The sequence below is a fragment of the Lathamus discolor genome, chromosome 2 (genome assembly GCF_037157495.1).
Source record: "Lathamus discolor isolate bLatDis1 chromosome 2, bLatDis1.hap1, whole genome shotgun sequence".
NCBI lineage: Eukaryota > Metazoa > Chordata > Aves > Psittaciformes > Psittacidae > Lathamus > Lathamus discolor.
The window spans coordinates 136,637,470-136,657,384 of record NC_088885.1 but is presented as its reverse complement, the minus strand read 5'-3'; the positions used below and the strand labels follow the sequence as shown (position 1 = coordinate 136,657,384).

Sequence of the window (19,915 nt, the reverse complement as noted above, 5' to 3'; positions counted from 1 at the left end):
GGGTGACTTCCTCACATCCATCCTCCAGGGTTTCCCAAGAAGAGTACCACTTTACTTCCCTTTTTAAGAAGGGATTCTCAGAGATGGGCTTCCTGAAAACCACTGAAATGTGTAGACTTCTCTATCAATCTGCCCTCTGTATGGTACATCTGTACAACATAGCACACATTGGCACATACTAACCCTACTGACTTCCTCACCTTTCTACTTTCTTTTTCCATACCACACAGTGTGGTGACAGTGATCACAGAGACTAACAATAGATAATATGAGACCTTCAGGCTGGAATTAACTCAAAATGTGGGGAACACTCTCTCTAGGAAGGAAGAAAACATCTGACAGCAGAAACCCAGTATGGCCACATGCTAGGGAAATCATTTTCCCAGAACAACTGTCTTCTCTTTTACACAGGAAAAAAAAAGAACCTAAGAATGTTAAGAGGTTTAGAAAACATGACCTATGAGGGAAAAACTGAAGGAACTGGGTTTGTTTAGTCTAGAGAAGAGGAGACTGAAAGAGCACATGATAACAGTCTTCTAGTATGAAAAAGGCTGTTGGAGACAGAGATGATGAACTGTTCTCTGTGGCCACAGAGGAAAGGATGAAAAAATTATTTTCAGTTAAAAGAGATTTCAGAGCAGTGCAGGGAAAGACAGGAAGAGTTATCAGTCTGTGAGGTGATCAGAGTGAGCAGTGGACCAGAGCCTCAACCTATTGGGGAAGACAGTGCAGGTCTTTAAGGATAAACTAGACACACATGGCTATCATGGAATCCTGTTGTGGTATTGTGGGGACACACACACACACTCTGTGACCCCTTCCAGCCCTACAGTTCTGTGATTGAGCTCTGATACAGATATGCCTCACATCAAAGCCAATGCGTTTGTATGTCAAAAGACTGGTCAAAAACTTCAACAAACTAGCCTGGTAACTTCAAAATCAAAATAGAAGGTTGCAAAGCACATTTGGACACCAGTTAGAAACAAATTTTTGTTCCTAACCTTGACTAAATAAGGAATATTCACTAATGAGAGCAGGAATTGAACATGCTGTATCTTCCTTCATGCGTTGTCTTTGGAAGGTAGACCACTTGCTGGGTGACAATGCAGAGAGAAGTCTCCTGAGTGTGCCTTGGTGAGAAAATACAATTCCTTGGCAGTAGCAGACCCAAAAAGACTGTGAGGCTGTTACAATGCTGTAAATCCGAGGCAACACAGAAGAAATCAGTAGATTTATAACAGCATAATTGTGATCAGCATAGAAGCCATTGTATTTTCACTTGGGAAAAAGTAGCTAAGCATTCAGCAAAGGCTCTATTTTCTCCCCTTGAGCCCCTCACATGATTCTGTGACACATTGCTGGCTTTTTCCATGCGCAGATAACACCTTTTTTTACTCAGAGATTTCAGTCAAGCTTCAGGATGTCAGGGAAAAGAACACAAGGGTAAACCATGGTTGTTCAAGTGTTTTCAGATTTTTACTGTGATATGTTCTTTCCCAAGCTCATTTGCAAACATGATGGCTTGCCAAATAAAACGGGCAGTGCCAGCATGCCTAGAGCAAGCCTGAAAGACCTGAAAGGTTCCACTTGCTCATCTGTATTATTCTGCACGTGTTCTTCAGTTATGGCTGCCTCCAGATCTGTTTCAATCTTTCTGCTGAATTATTCCTATAGAGAATGTCTAATTGGCTGTTGTTTGAACACTGCACAGACCCCTTCTTTGTAAGACTCACTTCAACTCATCTGTTAGTGTGTACCATAAAGTATTGCCATGCCCTTGAAGATGCCTGCAACATGAATAAATGGAAGAGGCAGAAACACAAAATGCAATCTTAAACAAGGATTCTGATTTCTTGACTCCTAATATGTCTTTACTCTGCCCTCAGCTATTCTCCAAAGCCAGAGCCAATGGACTTGGACTTAGGGCAAGGCTTGTGAAAAGGCTGTTGGAAAAAGGACTCCAGACCCCAAGGAAATCTGCAGTTGGAGGAGCCCTAAATCATATTTCCTCAGTTAGACAACAACTATCTCAAGCTCTGTTGTTACCAGTTCTAAGTAAACGTGGATTTGTTGGTCTGTCCTTCCCTTCTCCTCTCCGTATTCACAGAGCTCAACTGAATGAGTTGTTTCATGGATGAGAAGCCAATTCTTTTGGTCATCTGTGATCTTCCTGTTCTTGACCAAAATGAACAATCAAGACCTTCTTTTGGTGTAACTCTGACAAGTTATGGAAAATCTACAAGTCCTTGCATCAACAGAATGCTAATTCCACATGGATAAACCTAAACAAGCAGAACTCACTTGCACCAGCCCAGCTAGGATAGTTGCCCACCTAAATGCTGCTTACCCTTAAGTAATAAGACCATCAGGGAAGCAGAAGCCGCAGCATATCTTAGGCCCTAGTGCAGATATAAATATTTCCAACCAGCAAGAAACAAAAATAGGTAGGACCTAGAAAATTAGAAAAGTATCTCGAAAATTCAAAACTATCTCAGAGATAAAGAACTGAATTCATGTAACCTTAAAAACATTTTCATACACATGAACAGGTAAGTATGACTTACCACCACTTAGCTTCTTAAACATCAAGGAATGTACTTCATGCATCACCACTGATGTTGATCACATGATGGTACCTGTAAATAAAAAATAACCAGAAGAAAGAAAAAGGTTTGGATGTTCTGCATATACACTGGTGGACGATAGACTTGAGAGCTGGCTAATTTCTTTTCGGATTCATTACACTCGGATCCAATTAGTTTGCAAGGTGCATGGCTTTTGCAAAGAAACACAGTTCTGTAGAGCTGTTGGGAAGATAAGTTATGTTGAAAGAGTCAAGGTAATGTGTGGACCAACACATGAAGTTTGACATTCTTATAGGAAAGATAGAGTAAAACATGGGTTTTCCAATCACAGATGCTATGATCGTTCCCAGATGTTGTCTGAAAATGTCTGTGAAACCGAACAAGGAACTGATTGCTCTTCCATATATTGAAGAAATAATGTGTGCTCAGAATTAATATCAAATGAGTCTCAAACTTATGCATGTGTTTGTGCAGTCAGATACATACCCTTTACGTACACATGAAAGTCTATGTTGGGAAAAGATAGGAAGGAGGGAATTTCTTCCAGTTATGAAACTTCCCATTAAAAAAATCACACCCAACCATGTGAATATGTTAATGAAAAACTGGTCATTCCCCTAGGAAATGAAAAGTTGAAGGTACATTCAGTAGGGTTTATTCTGGAAGGACCAAGAGAAGAAAAATACTTTTAAGTTACTTAAAATACTTTAAGTGTTTTTTGTTAGGATAGCACCCTTATGGCCTTAAGCCTTGCTGAGGTGAAGGCATTGTATAGCAAATCTGGTGCAACTCTGACATATTTTAGACAAATAATAAATATATCAAACAACAGAACTTTGGAAACAGCATAAACTCATAAATGAGTTTTAATCTTGTTTGAAAAAATAATTTTGTCTGGGATTAAAAATGAAGGAATTCTTTTCATTTAGAAAAATAAGTACTTGGTTTGGGAGATGCTGAAAACCACTTATTTATATTGCCAAACTGAAACTCATCAGTTCTTGGTTTCCAAATGGTGTTTCTAGTTTTAAATGTTACCTTGTAAACTTGTATGGGTGACAAAAGGGAGTGGAGGTAAAGACCACTTGACTTGCACCCACAGGGAAAAGAACTGTGGTGTGAAGATAGTCTAGGGAGCTGTAAGTTGAGATCTGCCCCATAAAGGAGAGAATGTGCTCATTTTGGCCAGAGCTCTACAAAGCCCTTCTTTTGGTACGCACACACATCCCGAGCTCCAGCCTAGATTCCAAAGGCTCTTTTTGAATAGTCTCAAAAGTGTGCTAAAAGCTTAACAAAGATGACAAATGTTGCCTTTAAGGTTTTACAGGCCTTAACCACACAATCTGTTACACAGAAATGGACCTTTCTAAGCTCATCAGAAGTAGTGCAAATTTATATAGTATTAAGTATAAAAGGAGACTCAATAATTTCATACCTATTGGTGAATGTGGGTGAAATTATCTCTAGAAATGGAAGCGTTCATATCAATTTATCATAACTGGCTCTCTGACATCTTTGGATTTCTGATATTTTCACAGCTATTCCATTTCCAAGTTACAGGTTTCTCACCAAATCATCTTCATACACCTTTTTTTTATGCATAGAAGCCAGTAAGAGTAGCCCCAGAGAATGCCACAACAGCACTCAAAAGGTCCACGTTAGTAGGTTCAGTCCTAATCCCGCAGTCTCCTTGCACCCCTGGGAGAGCGCCATGGATTTCAGTGACAGTTCTCATGTCTGCCAGTGTCCTCCCGTGCTACTCTAACTACAGGATCATGGCCTTGGTCAAAGGAGAGGGTCAAAGGTTTTTAAGGAATCTGCAGAAAATTTTTGTCATACTTTTTATGTCTCTAATTCAAGCGTGGTTAAATAACCCATGGACTACAGCCACCGAACATTTCACTTACTTAGCTATCCAGGGGTGAATATTACCATTTATTTCAGGACTTGTCAAAGTATTATTTTCATTACACTAATAAATACTGTAAAAGTCAAAATAAAAAATGTTATAAGTTCTGGAACATGTCTTATCTAAATCTATATGATCTGGAAATATTTAGCAAGGGAGTTCAGTAATACAAAACAGAAACAGAAAGGGTCCTGGGTAAAGCCTTAGGGAAATGCCAAACTATTAATTACACATTAAGTGGATAGTTTTTATTTTTCTGTTGAAACAGCAACTATTCAAAGTCTATGCTACAGTGTAACAAAAATTATTCTCTGGTATAACTTAGCATAGAAGTCCAAGCTATTCGGATCCCTGGAGTCAAAGTGCTTTAAAAGATGAAATAAAATTGTGTAGGGATTTTTTAAATTAGGAAATAGGAGAGACAAATTCTGACCCATTAGCACAGAACTTGGCAAACATTAATGATAAATCAAAGTTATGCTCTGCAAATATTCTTGCAAGTTTAACTGTATATTTGCAAACTCTTTTTCTAACCTAAATGAGCTTCCCAACTTGAATATAATATTGATAAATATTACTGATACTGCTTACAGTTCTGATGAAGTCAAAAGGACTCTCTCGTGTAAAACAAGAATGTTTGCTCAATTAAAGCCCAACAGCTGTTATATGTTGTTGCTTGCACTGCCAGCCATCCCCTTATATTAATTATAAATGATGAAGATTATCTAAAAAAGGAGACCAAAATACTTCAGAAGGCATGGTCATAAGCCTGTTCACACCCTGTGCAAACATGGGAATCCTGCTTTCATGTACAAAGCCCCCTGCAATACCCAAGTCCTTTTGTACACATTTATGTGTGTGTTTACACAAAGGCACAAGCTGCATCATCAAAATGCAGACAATTCCAGGATGGAGAAGAGCCTCCCATCAGAGTATGGTATGCTCCTTTGCTCTGGGGAAAAGTTAACATTTTGGTTAGGACATGGGGGCAAATCCTCCCCTAGTATGTAAAGCACCACAGGATCTTTAATGTCTAGGCTGAGCAGACATGACCTCAGTTTTCTAAGGTTTCCTTAATTCCTCAACTCCCACCTGTGAAAGGTCACAGAACAGTTTCAGTGTTACTGAATTTGTGCTCTGCTTTGGATTTCTGGGAGGACTGGTTTGGGGTTTAGGGTTGGGGTTTTGTTTGTTTTTTTTCATTTAATCAACCTGTTTCCCACCCAGATTTGTCTGGTCCTCAGAACCATGAAGTCAGTTTCTGTGAGTGCCTTGGACACAGGGTGGGTAGAAGAGGTAATCCAGAAACAGGGCACAACATTCATGAATCTGTGCTCATTAATGTGCTTTTCAGCATTTAATGGAAACAGTCTGGAAGCTGCAAAACTACAGTAATATAAGAATGGATCAATTTGGAGAGTATGGAGAGGAACTGGAGAAGTCAATGCATAAGTTACCCACAAAATCAAATTAAAATAAGCTAACTATTGTCCTTCAGGTATCCTGCTGTGAATGAAACCCTGCGTGTTGAACTCACCATCCGGCACTTAGGGAAACAGAGGAGCCTTTGAATGACCAAGAAAGTGGAAGAGAGCAGGGGAGCAATTTATAAAAGAAATCATCAAAGATTCTAGTTTCATCTCCTTCTTGGTTCCTACCCAAAAGGTACTCATCTCTTCTTTCACAGTGATTTCTGCAACTGTTGAGAGTGAGCAACTGCCTCCCTCTAGGTATGATTAGTAACCTACCTAAGCATCTGGGACTCTTAGCACTGTACAAAGACTGCTCCACAGAAGATATGTCTGAGATTCACAAACGTGTATGAAATTTGTATGACTAAAAATTAATAAAGCTCCCATTTCAAAGGACTGCCATTTTCAGGACAAACCTATTATCCCTTCCCAGCTATACCCTGAAGCCCGTAAAACTGCTGCGTGTGAAAGAACTGAAAAGCATGAAGTCCTGCTCAGCAGGGAAAGCACTGTAATTCATTGACTTAGACTTGGATGCAAGCTGCAATGACTCCAATGCCCTTCAAGTCCTCCATCAGAAAATAACACACTGGTGATGACTCTTTCCAAATGCACATTCTTACTTTTCTACATGGGAACATTCTTCTTTGTGGTCTCCCAGTGAACATGAGAGGTTTTTCATTATCCACCTTCACCAAGCCTTCCCTTCTGGCCAGGATATTATCCCCTTGACTCATTAGTTAAGGTCAACATAACCTTGAGGAAGTTATCACAGTAAAGCCACATGCATTTGTCTACAGCAGGAGGATTAGAGGATTAGCCCAGCACTCTGCAGAAGCAGGAGTTTGCTTTGAGGAACTTCACAGACCTGAATCAGGTGAGGTCTAATGAAGTGCCAGGGACATTTTAAACCCACACGTGATCAGTGTCCACTGACAAGGGAAAATGGAGTCGAAGTCCTTGCATATTAGTGGAAGGGAGGGACTGTCCATAATAGTTCACCCTTCCAGTTTAAAAAGTCTAAATAAGCTTGCCAAAAGATGTTTTAGCTTTTTGCACTCCATCGTATGTTGACTTTGGTCTGTCAGCCTCCTCCCCCAAGTTCTACTGGTTACATCCTTTTTGTATTACACTAAAGTCATAAAATTGTAAAAATACCTTTGTTTCACCTATTTGACCATTCTCAGATCCTATAGCCCACAGCTCCTTTAATGAAGTCCTCAGACAGCATTTCCCTGTATCCTTATCTGAGTTTGGCAATAAAGCATATCTTTAGCCAACCTCTTGCAATATATGAACTAGAGCTGGGCAAACTTTTCACAGTGAGTGTTTTATTTAGTGGATTAAGCCTTTTGTTCTCTTGTGAATTATTATGGACAAGCTTTGACTTTAATTCATCTGGTTGTTATTCACAATTGTTCAAGTAACTGTGTCAGTGAACATATTTCAGCTGTTTAGATTGTTCTCAAGTGATTCACTTCAGTTCTTTCTTTTGCTATTTGTTTTATGCTATTTACTATTCAAGGGCTGTATTTAGTTTTACTCACCCCACCAGGTGACAATATTACCTGCTCTTACATCACTGGCAGGTCTATGTAGAAGAGCAAAAGCAAAGCAATTACATACTGCCCTCTTTTCCTACTGTCTCTGTTCACAATACACATTTCCTTACAAAATTTTGTACAAATACATAAGTATCTGTGATGAGACCTATTTTCAACTAACAGCTTTTCAGTAATTAGGTATCCCCATGTTAATGGAAACCATTGAAAGGTTTGAGAATACCATCTGATAGTCTGACAGCTTCAGTCAAATATCTAAGACTCCACTGAGAAGTAACAACGCAATGGAATACCAGACTTCATCAGTTCTGCATCTCACTGAGCAACTTCTTTTGTTGAAATGAGCACTTTTGTACAATATTCACTTAGCTTTATTGTGATCTAAGTAGCATATGTATCTTCAGATTATCCACTAAAACTGCAGAAATACACCGCATGTTCCTGCAAGTATAAATCTAGAGACATAATACCTCTCACTAAATCTATTTCAAATTATTTTGATTTTTATACTTCATATAATAACACATCATGTATATAAAAATAGACCATGCATCTCTTTTTTCATTTAAAGAGATTCCCAGAAATTGTCAAAGTTCTAACACACTAAAATCAAGATTTGACATGCATCAAAGTTAGAGTGTACCAGCTCAAGATTTATTTCTGGTCCGTATCATCTGTATTACGTGCCTCAGATACTGAAATACTATTTCTGCAGTGTTTTTTCTCCACACATACACAAACAAAAGCAATACACATTTTCCAACAAGAAAATAGGCTAAAAGAACTACAGTTGAAGTCAAACACTGTTGCTGCAGGCACTTTTTTGTAGGGAGACTTTGGCCTCTCAGTTCTCACGTCTGAACAGAGTATCTAGTACACTTTTTCTAGGATTCAAAGCTTTTGTTTTGAACCAAATGAACTGTGATTAGTGGACCCAGTGAAAATACTTTGCCAAAATCTCTTCAGGTACAGCGAATATTTGAACCTGTCTCCTTTATCAAGAGTTTTCACTTGCTGACTGTATTATGTGTTCATGTGTTTTCCTTTCAGTCTGTTAAAGTTATCAGCCATGAGACTGAGTTCTTCAGATTTCTGCTGGAAAAACGTTAGCTGTAACATTTATTGCATTTTTGCAATTCGTCACTCGTTCTACCTTAGTATAGCATGAGCTCTTCAATTTGCTTAAGTAAATATTGGCAGCAAATCAAAGAAAGTACTGTAAGTCCATGGAACACAATTTTAAACTGATTATGGAAAGCATGCCAGGGATAGCCATGATGTTAAACGTGTTAGGCTCACTAATTTTCCTATGTGGTATATTATTCCCCGACTATATGCACACAAAGGAGAAAACACAACCTATGAAATGTTATATTGGCTAGTTCCTACAATGTCTTCAGAAATACTCTATTCATTTTCTTTCAGGGGTCATTACAGCACTATTTAGACAGGGCTGACAATCTGACTAATGGCATTTGTTAATCTTAGTATCACGTTTCTGTAATATTTTCATTAGCTACATTTTTCTCTTAGGTCTGTATTTTCTAGAGTTGTACTACAGCTTTGTATTATGCTTCTTTGGTTACCAGGAACTCCAGCAAGGCACCAGAACATACTACTATATAAGACAACAGGGATCCTGCCTGTGAACTTGTCTGGACTTGCATACATCCACCGAAGGATGGCTTGCAACATACTAGGCACGAGATGTGTTTAATTCAACAGCAGTATGGTCAGGACTCCATTAAGCTCCCTGCAGAGTTATTATGGATTTATACCAATGTGAGCGTGATCGACATTTAACTGTCAGATTCAGCTGTAGAAATTTCTCTTCCTCCAATTTCCAGTGGCTGTAGAGTTCACCTTTCTCAAACACTTATCTACTTTTCCATAAACTGCATGTAAACTATATGCAGGCACCCCCTGAGCATGTGAACACATTTAATACTCCAGACTCCAGTGTTGTCCTGAAGGAATTCCAATAAACAATGGAAAACCCATGACTTAACAAAAAAAAAAAGAAAGAAAATAAAAACAAACTGTAATAATTGATTCACATTTTCCATCAGAGCTGTACAGAAAATACAACCTTGCTGCAGGTGCAGTTCTGCAGATACTGTCATTTCTTGCCTGGAAAACAATCACAATTCATCATAACAATTATAAAATGCATGCTTATTCACATTCAGAGGAGAACTTTGCTTTTGCAGTTCAGTCTTCATTGGCTAGTCTTGGTTTTCCCATGATGGATATGGCATGGGCATTTGTAAAAACCGATAATAGAAGCAAATTTAAAACTATAATAAAACTAATAACTTGCCTTCAGAGTCATACAGCAGCTTGGTGCTTGGGTGGTAGGCACAGACATCTGCTCACATGTTGGTCTCCAAGAAAGAGCAAATCCTCACAGTTTTTCTCCTGGAGGAAATTTCCTCCCTCCCCCCGCCTTGGTTTTTGGATGAGTGTAGCCTGTGATAAAGCAGCAAGACCAGCTGAAACCCCCTTGAGATTTATTAATCCCAATACACTGAAGTAGACATGAGCAGCTCCATATCTGAACTCTAGACTTGGGCAAGCAAGATTCATTAACCAAGGCAACTTTGTGGTTCTGACAATACAAGAAGCGAGAACTGAATGCCAAAAGCCACAGTGCCTGAACTGTAGGTGCTGAAATAGAATCCAACCTCTCCACCACTGAGATTCCCACATGTGCAGTTTGAGTCAGAAGTCCCAGGAAGGGATCCCAGCCCCCCCACACAACAAGGAGTCATACACCTACTAACATGAAATGTGCAGCAATATGGACTCAGCAACCTCCTTTCAGCCCACTGCTGAAGCTCCTTTCTTTGTGCTGCAGAGCACCCTCCTTGAGATCAAGACCTCCAGAGTCACTCCTGAAGCCCTTCTTTCAGAAACTAACTACAGATCATTATGGTCTTTAAAAAGCTGCTGTACAGAGATCCTACCATCAGTGGTTTATACAGTAGCTTACTGGATAGAGCACTTCAGCAGTTCTTTCCTCTGTTTCAGAGGTTCAAGCTCCCTGCCCTGACCACAAGACATCCCTCCAGGCTCTCAGATGAAAATTATGCAAGTACGGCTATGTATCCTGCTGAGACACTCACCTGGAAGAAGAGGGACTTATGTTCCAGGCTGTGCTCCAAGGCCTACAGATATGTTTTCCTATACATTAATTATTCCATGTGAAGGAAAGAAATCACTCAACACTCTTGGAGAAGGATGTTCCTAAAAGCACCTCAAAGATAATTCCATTAATGTGACAACTAATAAGCATTAAATGGTAGCCATTGAGATTTGGGGGTTTTTTTACACCAAGAGATGAACTGAGACCACACCTCACCAAGCAAGACTAAATCCTTTTCCCAAAATGGGTGGTATGCTCTGGATTTTTCTTTGAGCAGGGGATGAACTGAATCTGAATTTTCCACATCCTCAGTAAGGGCATTAATTTCTAGGCTTTGGGGGTGGGGAGGTCATAAAGGAAGACAGAGAATCATAAAATCATAGAATGGTTAGGATTGCCACAACGTGTGAAAGAAAGGAAGCTTTGTGGAAGGATTTACTGATGTTGTCCCTGAGAGATGAACATTTTGAAGATCTTTCCCATTCGGAGACCCAGTTCTAGATCCCCACCTGGATTAGATGCTGGGACTCAGATATCTATGAGCCTTCCTATCTGCAGAACTGCAGGCAACTTAGGAAATGTGAGATTTAAAAAAGAATTAGGCACCATTTGCAAAATCCCTAAAACTCCCTGTCTGATGCTTTGCCTCCCTGAGGTGCTCAAACGCATCTAGAGTTTTAGGTACCTAAATCTAACTGGAGTGTGACCTTCAGCTGCAGACACCCTGATTTATGTTATTAGAAAAATCTGACCTTTAGTTGAGTGGAGGTGATGAGCTCTGTCATGCTCACAGGAAGATAATTCATGTCAGTACTCACAGGTGGCCATTATGTAAAGACTGTGTGGGCAACATTACCCAACAACAGGAAAATACACACTACCTCACCCTAGCTACCAGCAAGTGTTTGGGAGACCTGTCTAGTTTCCATGTTTCATAGAATTATCATTGGGATTGCTACTACAAACACATGTATTATGTCTGCAATTCCCCTTTATCAGAAGAGAGAAAATGAGATTAGTTCCATAAGGGTTATTACTGGTTATTTCTCTTCATGCTGCTTTTCTGGGTCATGATTTAGATGAAATTTCAGTAAATTTGTGTTCTTTTTGTTATGTAGACTTCTTTTCAGACTACTGGTAAACCCACAGAAATCAAGAAGAAAAAAGAAAGCCCATAAAAATATACACTCCACAGAAAACAGAACTATCATCAGTAAACAATCAAACAAGAGAAAAGTATTAACTCTTTCGGAATCAGAATACTAACTTAAAGAGTTTCAAAACAACATCTTGCCCTCTCCCAGACATAAACGATTTCCAAAATGTAAAGCAGGTTTGGAAGGTGTCATTCACTCTCAGTAGCATTAGATACAGAGAGCAAGGAGCAGTGAGGTGAAATCAAAAATGACATAGCTCAGGGGCACTCAGAACTTACTATCTATAGAAATGTGTGCTTTATTTCCATCACAGATTAATGAAACACCTCACAAACGTTGTGCATTTGTGGAAAGCACGTAGGTCTGTAGGCAGCATACATATTACATAGTGTGCGCTACTCCCATGCATTGCTTTCGAGCATCATCACCAGAGGCTTTTTAAGACTCTGCAGCCATGGAATTAGTTGTGGTATTGCCAGCCAGCTGTGTATCCTCCATGGACTTTCGAACAAGCTATAAAAGTAAAAAAGAAAAACATACTTTGCCAGCTCCTCACAAAACAGAGCCAGCACTTTAAAACCAAGTGGGTCCTTTTCCGCCCAGCAAATCTTGAGGTCGGCCTCACAGGTCACCACTTGGGATTACGTCAGGGACCAACCGGTTGGGTTCAGGCAGGCTGGGGTTGGTCTGGCAGGCTGTGTGAAGTGAACAAAAGCCAGACCAAGACAAAAAGTTGAGGGAGCGGGATAGGAGGAAATGAAGAAGACTGTTCCAAAGGCTTTTAAATTACGATGCCCATGTTGTTGCAATACTATTGGAAAAGTGAATTAATTGCTCCCTTCCTTAGCCCCCTCCTGCTGTGGCTATATTTCTTTTAGCTAAGGGCCTGAGTCAGTAAAGATGCATCCAATTTCCATGCTGTCCAAATGCTTGTAACCACTGGAGAAGCCAGACAGAGATTTCAGTAAACTGAGCTTTCATGATAAACAAGGCTGTTCATTAGGTGGCTCTTGGCCTTCAAAGTTGTCAAGACAGTAGTTGGAACTACTGGGAGAAGGTCACAAATTTACCCTAAATAAGGATGATTTCCACAAAATCTTGCTTACCTGTTTTCTAAAATGCAGAGGACATTAAAGAGTTTCTGTTTAGGAACCCAAAAGATGAGGCATCTTGACTCTAAAGTCACTACTGAAATAAAAGCAGGCTACATTATGTTTTAGTTCACAGTTACGTTACTGGAAAGCCCAAGGTTTTCTAGGCACTGTAAAACCACACAATAAAAGCAGTGCATATTTTCTGCAGAAGCCAGGGGCTCCTTAATTTCACAATCCATAACACAATTTGCAAGGATGCAGCAACATGGGAACCAATTCTTCTAGTACACCACAGTAAAAATAACCTAAATTTTGCACAATGTTTGAGCTTCACCTGGCACATGTTACCAGAATCTCACCTGTAGTGTTACAAGAAAATATTACTCATTACATATGGGATCTGTCACCCTTTCTTTAGTTGTTCTGCAGTCATTAAACACCCCATGAGTGCAATGACAGCCATGTAAGATAGCAAGTCCCCTGTACAGCACAAAGAACTACATTAAAAGAAATTGAAATTGTAGAGCATGAGAAGTTGTGAATTTCATGCTGCATTCCCCTTCCTTTTGTTTGCCCTTCTTCTCCACTTAAATACCCAGTGTTTCTGTTTAAAGAGTAAGGGTTGTTTTCTGGTTTGCGTTTTGTTTCCTCTTACTTTACTCATGTAATTTGTTGCAGACTTCAGGACAGTAACTTCTGTAGAACTTGCTAGTGGCCCACAGAGCTAGCATAAAATAAAAAGTTACAAGACTACATAACCTTAATTTTATGGTTATAAGCTATATTTACTGCTATAAGTTTGAAAAGACTGCTAAGTGTTCAGTGTGGGAATGCAGGGAATTTCTCTTAAGTTAGTTTTATGGACAAATGTGTTGTTAAACTGTAGGAAAGGTTATGGTCCTTTCAAGTCCTCCAGAGCAGAATGCCTATTAGCTGTTTTTAGGGTATTTATAAAATACCCCAACCACTCCCTCAGTATCGCTCACTGAAATTCGAATTCAGGACCTTTGCTCTGTTCAGGTCCCTTTGGTTTTAACACTGTAAACTAACCTAAGTGAGAATGCTGTCAAAAATCAAGGTGGGAGAATTTGCTTTTTAACTCTTGCCCACCTGCACTTTAACTTTGCAACTGTTTCTGACTGCAGCATATAAATACGGTGCAGCCGAGTGAGCACACAATGTACTAAGCTAAGATTTCATCAAAAGGAGAGATGGGAATATTTTTTAGTACTTCTGTCCTGATTTTACCTGATGAGCTCAGGCAGGAGACAAGCTCCTAGGTGCCTCAGTTTCCCCACCTGTAAAACCATCATGATAGCACTGACTTTCAAACATGCTGAATCCTCTTGTGATCTGCCACAGAACAAATACTAAACAAGAGAAAGTACTGTTGCTCCACACACCTCTCAGCCTCCCAGTGCTTCTCCTCTCAATGCCTCACTCTCCAAGGCATGTGCCCACTCAGTTTGCTTGGTGGCCACACAATAAACCGGACTAAATGCTGCCTGGAGACAGAAACTTAATGGGTTGCCTCTACTCTGTAGTTAACTTCATTACGTACAGTAAATCCACTGCCTCCAGAAAGTGGATCGACACTGCTGTTATGGGACAGGACTGGCCAGTACATGGGGACAGGGTCAGAGGGCTGCCCTGTGTGGTAGCCACAGCCCTGTCTGTTCCCTGGATGTGCTCCTGATGTGCAATGGAGGGGTGAGAGGAGGGCTGAAAGGCTTGGAGCAGGTATGGCAGGCAAGACAGAAACCTCGCATTGAAGGTGATGCATTGCTCCTGGGTACCCAAGTACCCCGCAGCTTCTTGATTCGACACACAGCACACCCCCATCTTTTTAAAAATCTCCTTTCTTATATCCACTTTTAAAAATCAATTTTGTTATTCACATCTACCACAAATGATAAAGTTTCTTCTCTTTGCTGCTCACATCATTTTTACTGTAATTCTGCTTTTAATTTTTATAGAGAATAGTTTATTAGTTTTTACAGGATGTCAAGAGGCTCTCAGCCTGAAACAAGCCTTTGCAATTCAGCCTGCAGTGTCATTTAAAATGGGAAAATAAATTGTGTGATAAAAACACTGAAGAACAAATGCTTTCTGGCATTAGTTTTCTCTTTCAGGCATTAGGGGTTTTTAGAGTGAAAGTAAAAATTCCTTTTATCTTCCAGCTAGACTTCTCTAGCAGCATCTTTTGGTTTTAAATGACTGATAATCTACTCTCCCGGTGGAGGTCAGTAAAATAAATCTTAGACGGGCCAAACAAGCCCATGTTCAGTTTACCTCCTGCCAGATTCTCCTAATAACCAGTAATGTCACCCTGCAATGCCCTCTGCTGGGAGACACAGCTTGGAGCAGGGAGGAGAGCTACCAGTTCATGTTCTCAAGCAAGGAACAAATACTCGCGATGAGATGGACTGGTTTTTCATCTTCTGTGACCCTGTTGGAATTAGGGGAGTTCTAGCTTTTAATTTTCACTTTGCCTTTAATCATTCCACCTTTCGAAAACTGCGCTGTTAGTAACTACACTGGAAAAAAGACCTGGTTATTTCAAGTCCAAATAAAAACCTCATTACTGACTTACAGACATGAAGATCTCCCTTTAGCATTTATTGAGCTCCTACAGAGAGGTTTTATAAGGAAGCTTTCAGCTGCAAAAAACATTGCTCCTCTTGACATTCTGAATAATTTTAACTGTAAAAGCCTGTACAAAATCACACATGCAAAGAGCATTCATGTTATACAGGTGTAATTCTGCCTAAACATGTATTTTCATTGCACAGGATTCTTGCAGTGAGAAAAGGAAGCCAGGCAAATGCTATGCAGTAAAACAAAGGAGTATATTTGGAACCTGACAGATCCCTTTCAACTGAGATTCAGCATCCTGGGGCCTGAGGAATTAGAATCAGCCCTGCTGAGGAGGGGGACACTAGCACTGAGTTCACACAAATAGCAATCTTCCCCCTCACACACATACTCGCACCAAAACCCCATGGATTATGGGCTAGTTATTCCCAGCTCACAGCTCATACAGAGAATATTCCCTGAAAAATATTTTCCCACTTGGCAGGGGTGATGTAGCACTGTGGCTGCTTTGGTTTCAGCTCCTGTGTTCCTCAGCTAGGATGGCCTTGCATGTTATTTGTCTCTCACCACAGCTGCACGATGGGCAGCAACTAGGAAGGATTTTTCCACAATAGCCCCCAGTTCCCTCTGCTCCTTTCTGCTCATGCTCCACAGCTTAGGTCCTTCCTGGCAGTATATTTACACTAATTATTACTTCTGTCTTAAATGGAAACATTTTTTCCTTGTGATGAGATGTTTCCTCTGCTTTAACCTGCTCTATCACCATCTGCCTCCCTCTGCCCTGCTTTACAGGGGTAGACACCCTTGGTGCCAGAGAACACAGGTGCAGTAAAGCCACACAGTGCCTGAAAACACCATTTTTATTTGAAGTTACACATAATTATCATTGATTTGGAAGTGCGACCTCCTTGATGCACAGCCTTACAAGCTAACAGGTTTTTTCCACAAATTACTTTCCAATGTTTGTTATGCCCTCATGGAGATCAAAATGTCATGGTTATAGCAGTTTTCAGGACTAAGCCAGCTTCATTAAAAGGCCCCCAGGCAAGTATTCTTTTGCTTTGTATACTGTCCTGAAAACCTTCTGCTTCCCTTGGTGAGCACCACGATGTCACATTGGTTTGAAAATGAGTACGTGTGGCTGCAAACATTCAAAAGTATGTTTAGTCCTGACACCAAGGGCTCAATGTCACTCAGGAATCTCTGCTTTTGCAAGAGAACTGTAGCCCAGGGACCAGGTGGTGGGTGCTTATATACCCTAACCCTGAAATGATTAATTTGAGGGAAGATTGGAAGTAAATGAAAGTTGTTCCAGACCTGATGCCAGTCTGGTCCCTCATGGGTGAGGCAGCTGTGCCAGAAAAACAAACTGAAAATCCACCCTCTGAGCTGGCACCCTTGATGGAAGGATCAGCAATAAAGTCCAAGACTGATTTGGCCTCCAGCTTAAACTGTCCTCTGATCCAAGGCCATCTCTCAACATCACAAACGAATAACATTATATGAGGAATCTTGCACATGCTGCTATTTTGCTGCCAAGCAGTCTTTCAAGTTGTCTCCCAATCTGGTGTCTTTACAAACAATAATTTCATCCAGAGAAATGCTTTCTAGTGGTTAAATTATGGCCAAGAATCTGCATCCAGCCTGAATCTGCACACGTTTGATGCACTGTAACACTACTGGATAATAAGCTTGGTGTCACTCAAAATGGTATTATACTGGAATGTGACCAGGAACAGGATTAGAGCAATATCCTGTGACTGGGATCAAGGAGTTGAACTGGTTCTACATTTGCTGGATGCAGCAGAACACGGTGAAAGGCAATCACTGTGCTACCGCCATCACAGCTGCTGGGACAAGAGATGGGAAGGGAAGGCAGAGAGGGCTGCAACAATGCCAACACCACATCAAAAAGAATAGTGCCTCCTTGCAACCATTTCCCTCCTGCCTGGCAGTGGGTAGCACTAGGAAATGACAGCTGTGGTATTCCCTGGCTCCACTGACCTCTATCATCACCCGAACTCTGAAGAGTTCATCATTTAGAGAACATGGCTGAGGAAAACTCTACTCAACTGCAATTAAGGCTCTTTTTGGTTTCCAGAGAAAACAGAAGAGACAAATTAACATCCTGCCCTAGGAAGTTTTGTCCTCATCACTGTGGTGGCAAAATCCAGTTTTATCAGCACTGCTGAGAAAGCGTGCAGTAGTTTAAGGATTAGAGAATATGATGGCTTCCACCCAGGACAGCCTTCCAGTTTTCTGTCATCTCTTCCTGAGGATACACTGAGAAATTATCCACCCCCCAAAAAAAGCAAAAACATGCATCATCATCAAAGGGGTCACTCTGTACTTTTCCAGCCCTCAGCAATCAGTAACCCTTCTGTCTGCAGCAATATAAGCCCCAAGTAGTCAGTGGAAGTCATGATTTGCACAAGCAAATTCACTCATTTCCTAAGAGAGGACAAAACTCAGGGCATGACCTCAACTCCTTTCTCCTGGCCACAGCTTAGCTGAAGGCCCAGTATGTCAGATACACCCCAGTGTGATTCCAGGGACTGGTCTGGAATCAGTTTGACCCAGTAAGTCTCTTTGATTGCATCAGGCCTTTCAGAAGTTTTGAACAACAAGGATCTGACCAGCAGGCAACAATCTGCACAAAACCAAACTTTGCGATTTAAGGATTTTTAGAGATCTGTACTTTTTTTTTTTTTTTTTTTTTTTTTTTTTTTTTTTTTTTTTGTTTCAAATGCTTTCCAACTGAACAAATGCTGCAGCGGGTTCATGGAAGAAGGCCCTGAGGCACCCCTGACTTTGGCACCATTATCCCATAGTCACTCCATACATTTCTGGCACCTTGCAACAGACACATTGACAGCCACAGGATTGACGGAAAGGGAAAGAAGCTGTTTTGAAGTCGAAAGAGAATGTACTCAGATTTCTAAAGCCATTTGAAAGAATGCCAGAACGATACTGGATTTCGGCATTCTTAAGCTCCTTTAAGATGATGCAGCAGCAAGTGGTCTTTTCCACATGTGATGATGTATTTCAGGACAAGAGTTTCTTCAAGATTTTCCAAGCCTGTGGGCTCCTGATCCTTTTTCAAATTACAGAGATGATAGCATACCGGGGAGAGCTGTGATTAGTTTAAACTCTCCACAGCTGCAAGAAATGATTGTAAGAATTCCACTCAAAAATCCAGTTCTTCTGGATTGAATTTACCTACACGACACCGAGTCCTGACCAAGGGACCACTTAAAAGTGCTGGAGCAGCATCAATACTATTTTGTTTCTTCCATCACATCAACCCAGGGAAGGCTCACAACTGTTCTGCCTGACACATCTCCCCCAGCACTGCCATGATATGGGCTGGGGTATTAACAGTGCCTCAAGCTGCATTGGGGGGGGGGGGGGGGGGGGGGGAGGAGGGAATGGAATGATTTAATAAAAACTTAAGTACAAGAGAATTCAAATAGGGCTTGCAATTCACTAGTTTAATACCAGGAGAACTGCAAAACACCTTGTAACCAAGAGGCTTTACTTGGAGCTGTTAAGGACTGAAGCCCCCAGTTCACCATGGGCTGACCAATATTGACTGGTCTTGGCAACAAGGGGGAGGGTGCAAGCACAGAGCTTTCTGTCTCAGCTGACCTGAGGACACAGCAATGCTTTGTTTTGCTTAGCAGGACCTCTCTTTCCCTCTGCATTGCTTCCTTGGGTTTCTAATCAAATATAGTCGTTTATCAGTGTTTTCAGAGATTCACAGTGATGTCACAGATTGTTTTCTTCTCTTTTTCCCAGAGAAGCTGTGTCTGCCCTACCCCTGGCAGTGTTCAAGGCCAGGCTGGATGGGGCTTGGAGCAACCTGGTCTAGTGGAAGGTGTCCGTGTCCGTGGCAGGGGGTTGGAAGTGGATAAGCTTTAAGGTCCCTTCCAACCCAAATCCTTCTGTGATTCTGTGATTCTATACACAGCATCCACCTCCACCATTTGTCTTCAAGTGTCATCATTGACAACACTGGCGGTGTGCCCACCTTGAGGCATTTGATCTTCTGTTTGAAGACAGAGGAGGCTGCAGCACACACTGGAAGACCAGTGACAGACACCTCCTACATTTGCCTGGATTTAGTAACACACCACCCGGTGACACCACGTTTTATGGGTGTTTTCTCAAAAATACTAAACAAAGTGCATACCAAAGACCCTGTGTGCTGAAGCTGTCTCTTTGCCCAGGAAAGGGAGCCTGACGTACCACCGCAGGAAGTCCGGGAGCCTCCCGTAGGGCCATGGCTGCTTCCCCTCAGCGACTCGGCTGGAACCGGCCACCCCCACGGCAGGGGAGTTGGAACCAGATGATCCAACCCAAACTATTCTGTGATTCTCCCGTGGGACTCAGCAAA

General features: G+C 41.1%; 1 long non-coding RNA gene across 1 annotated transcript in view; it reads right to left on the bottom strand.

Moving 5' to 3' along the window:
• Positions 1-19,851, bottom strand: part of LOC136009416 (uncharacterized) — a 105,910-nt gene extending 86,059 nt beyond the window's left edge. Inside the window, exons 1-2 of the long non-coding RNA XR_010610550.1 lie at positions 19,712-19,851; positions 2,565-2,636 (exon numbers count right to left, since the gene is read on the bottom strand). This is a non-coding gene — a long non-coding RNA (uncharacterized LOC136009416). The remainder of the gene's footprint in view (positions 1-2,564; positions 2,637-19,711) is intronic.
• Positions 19,852-19,915: the final 64 nt, after the last annotated feature.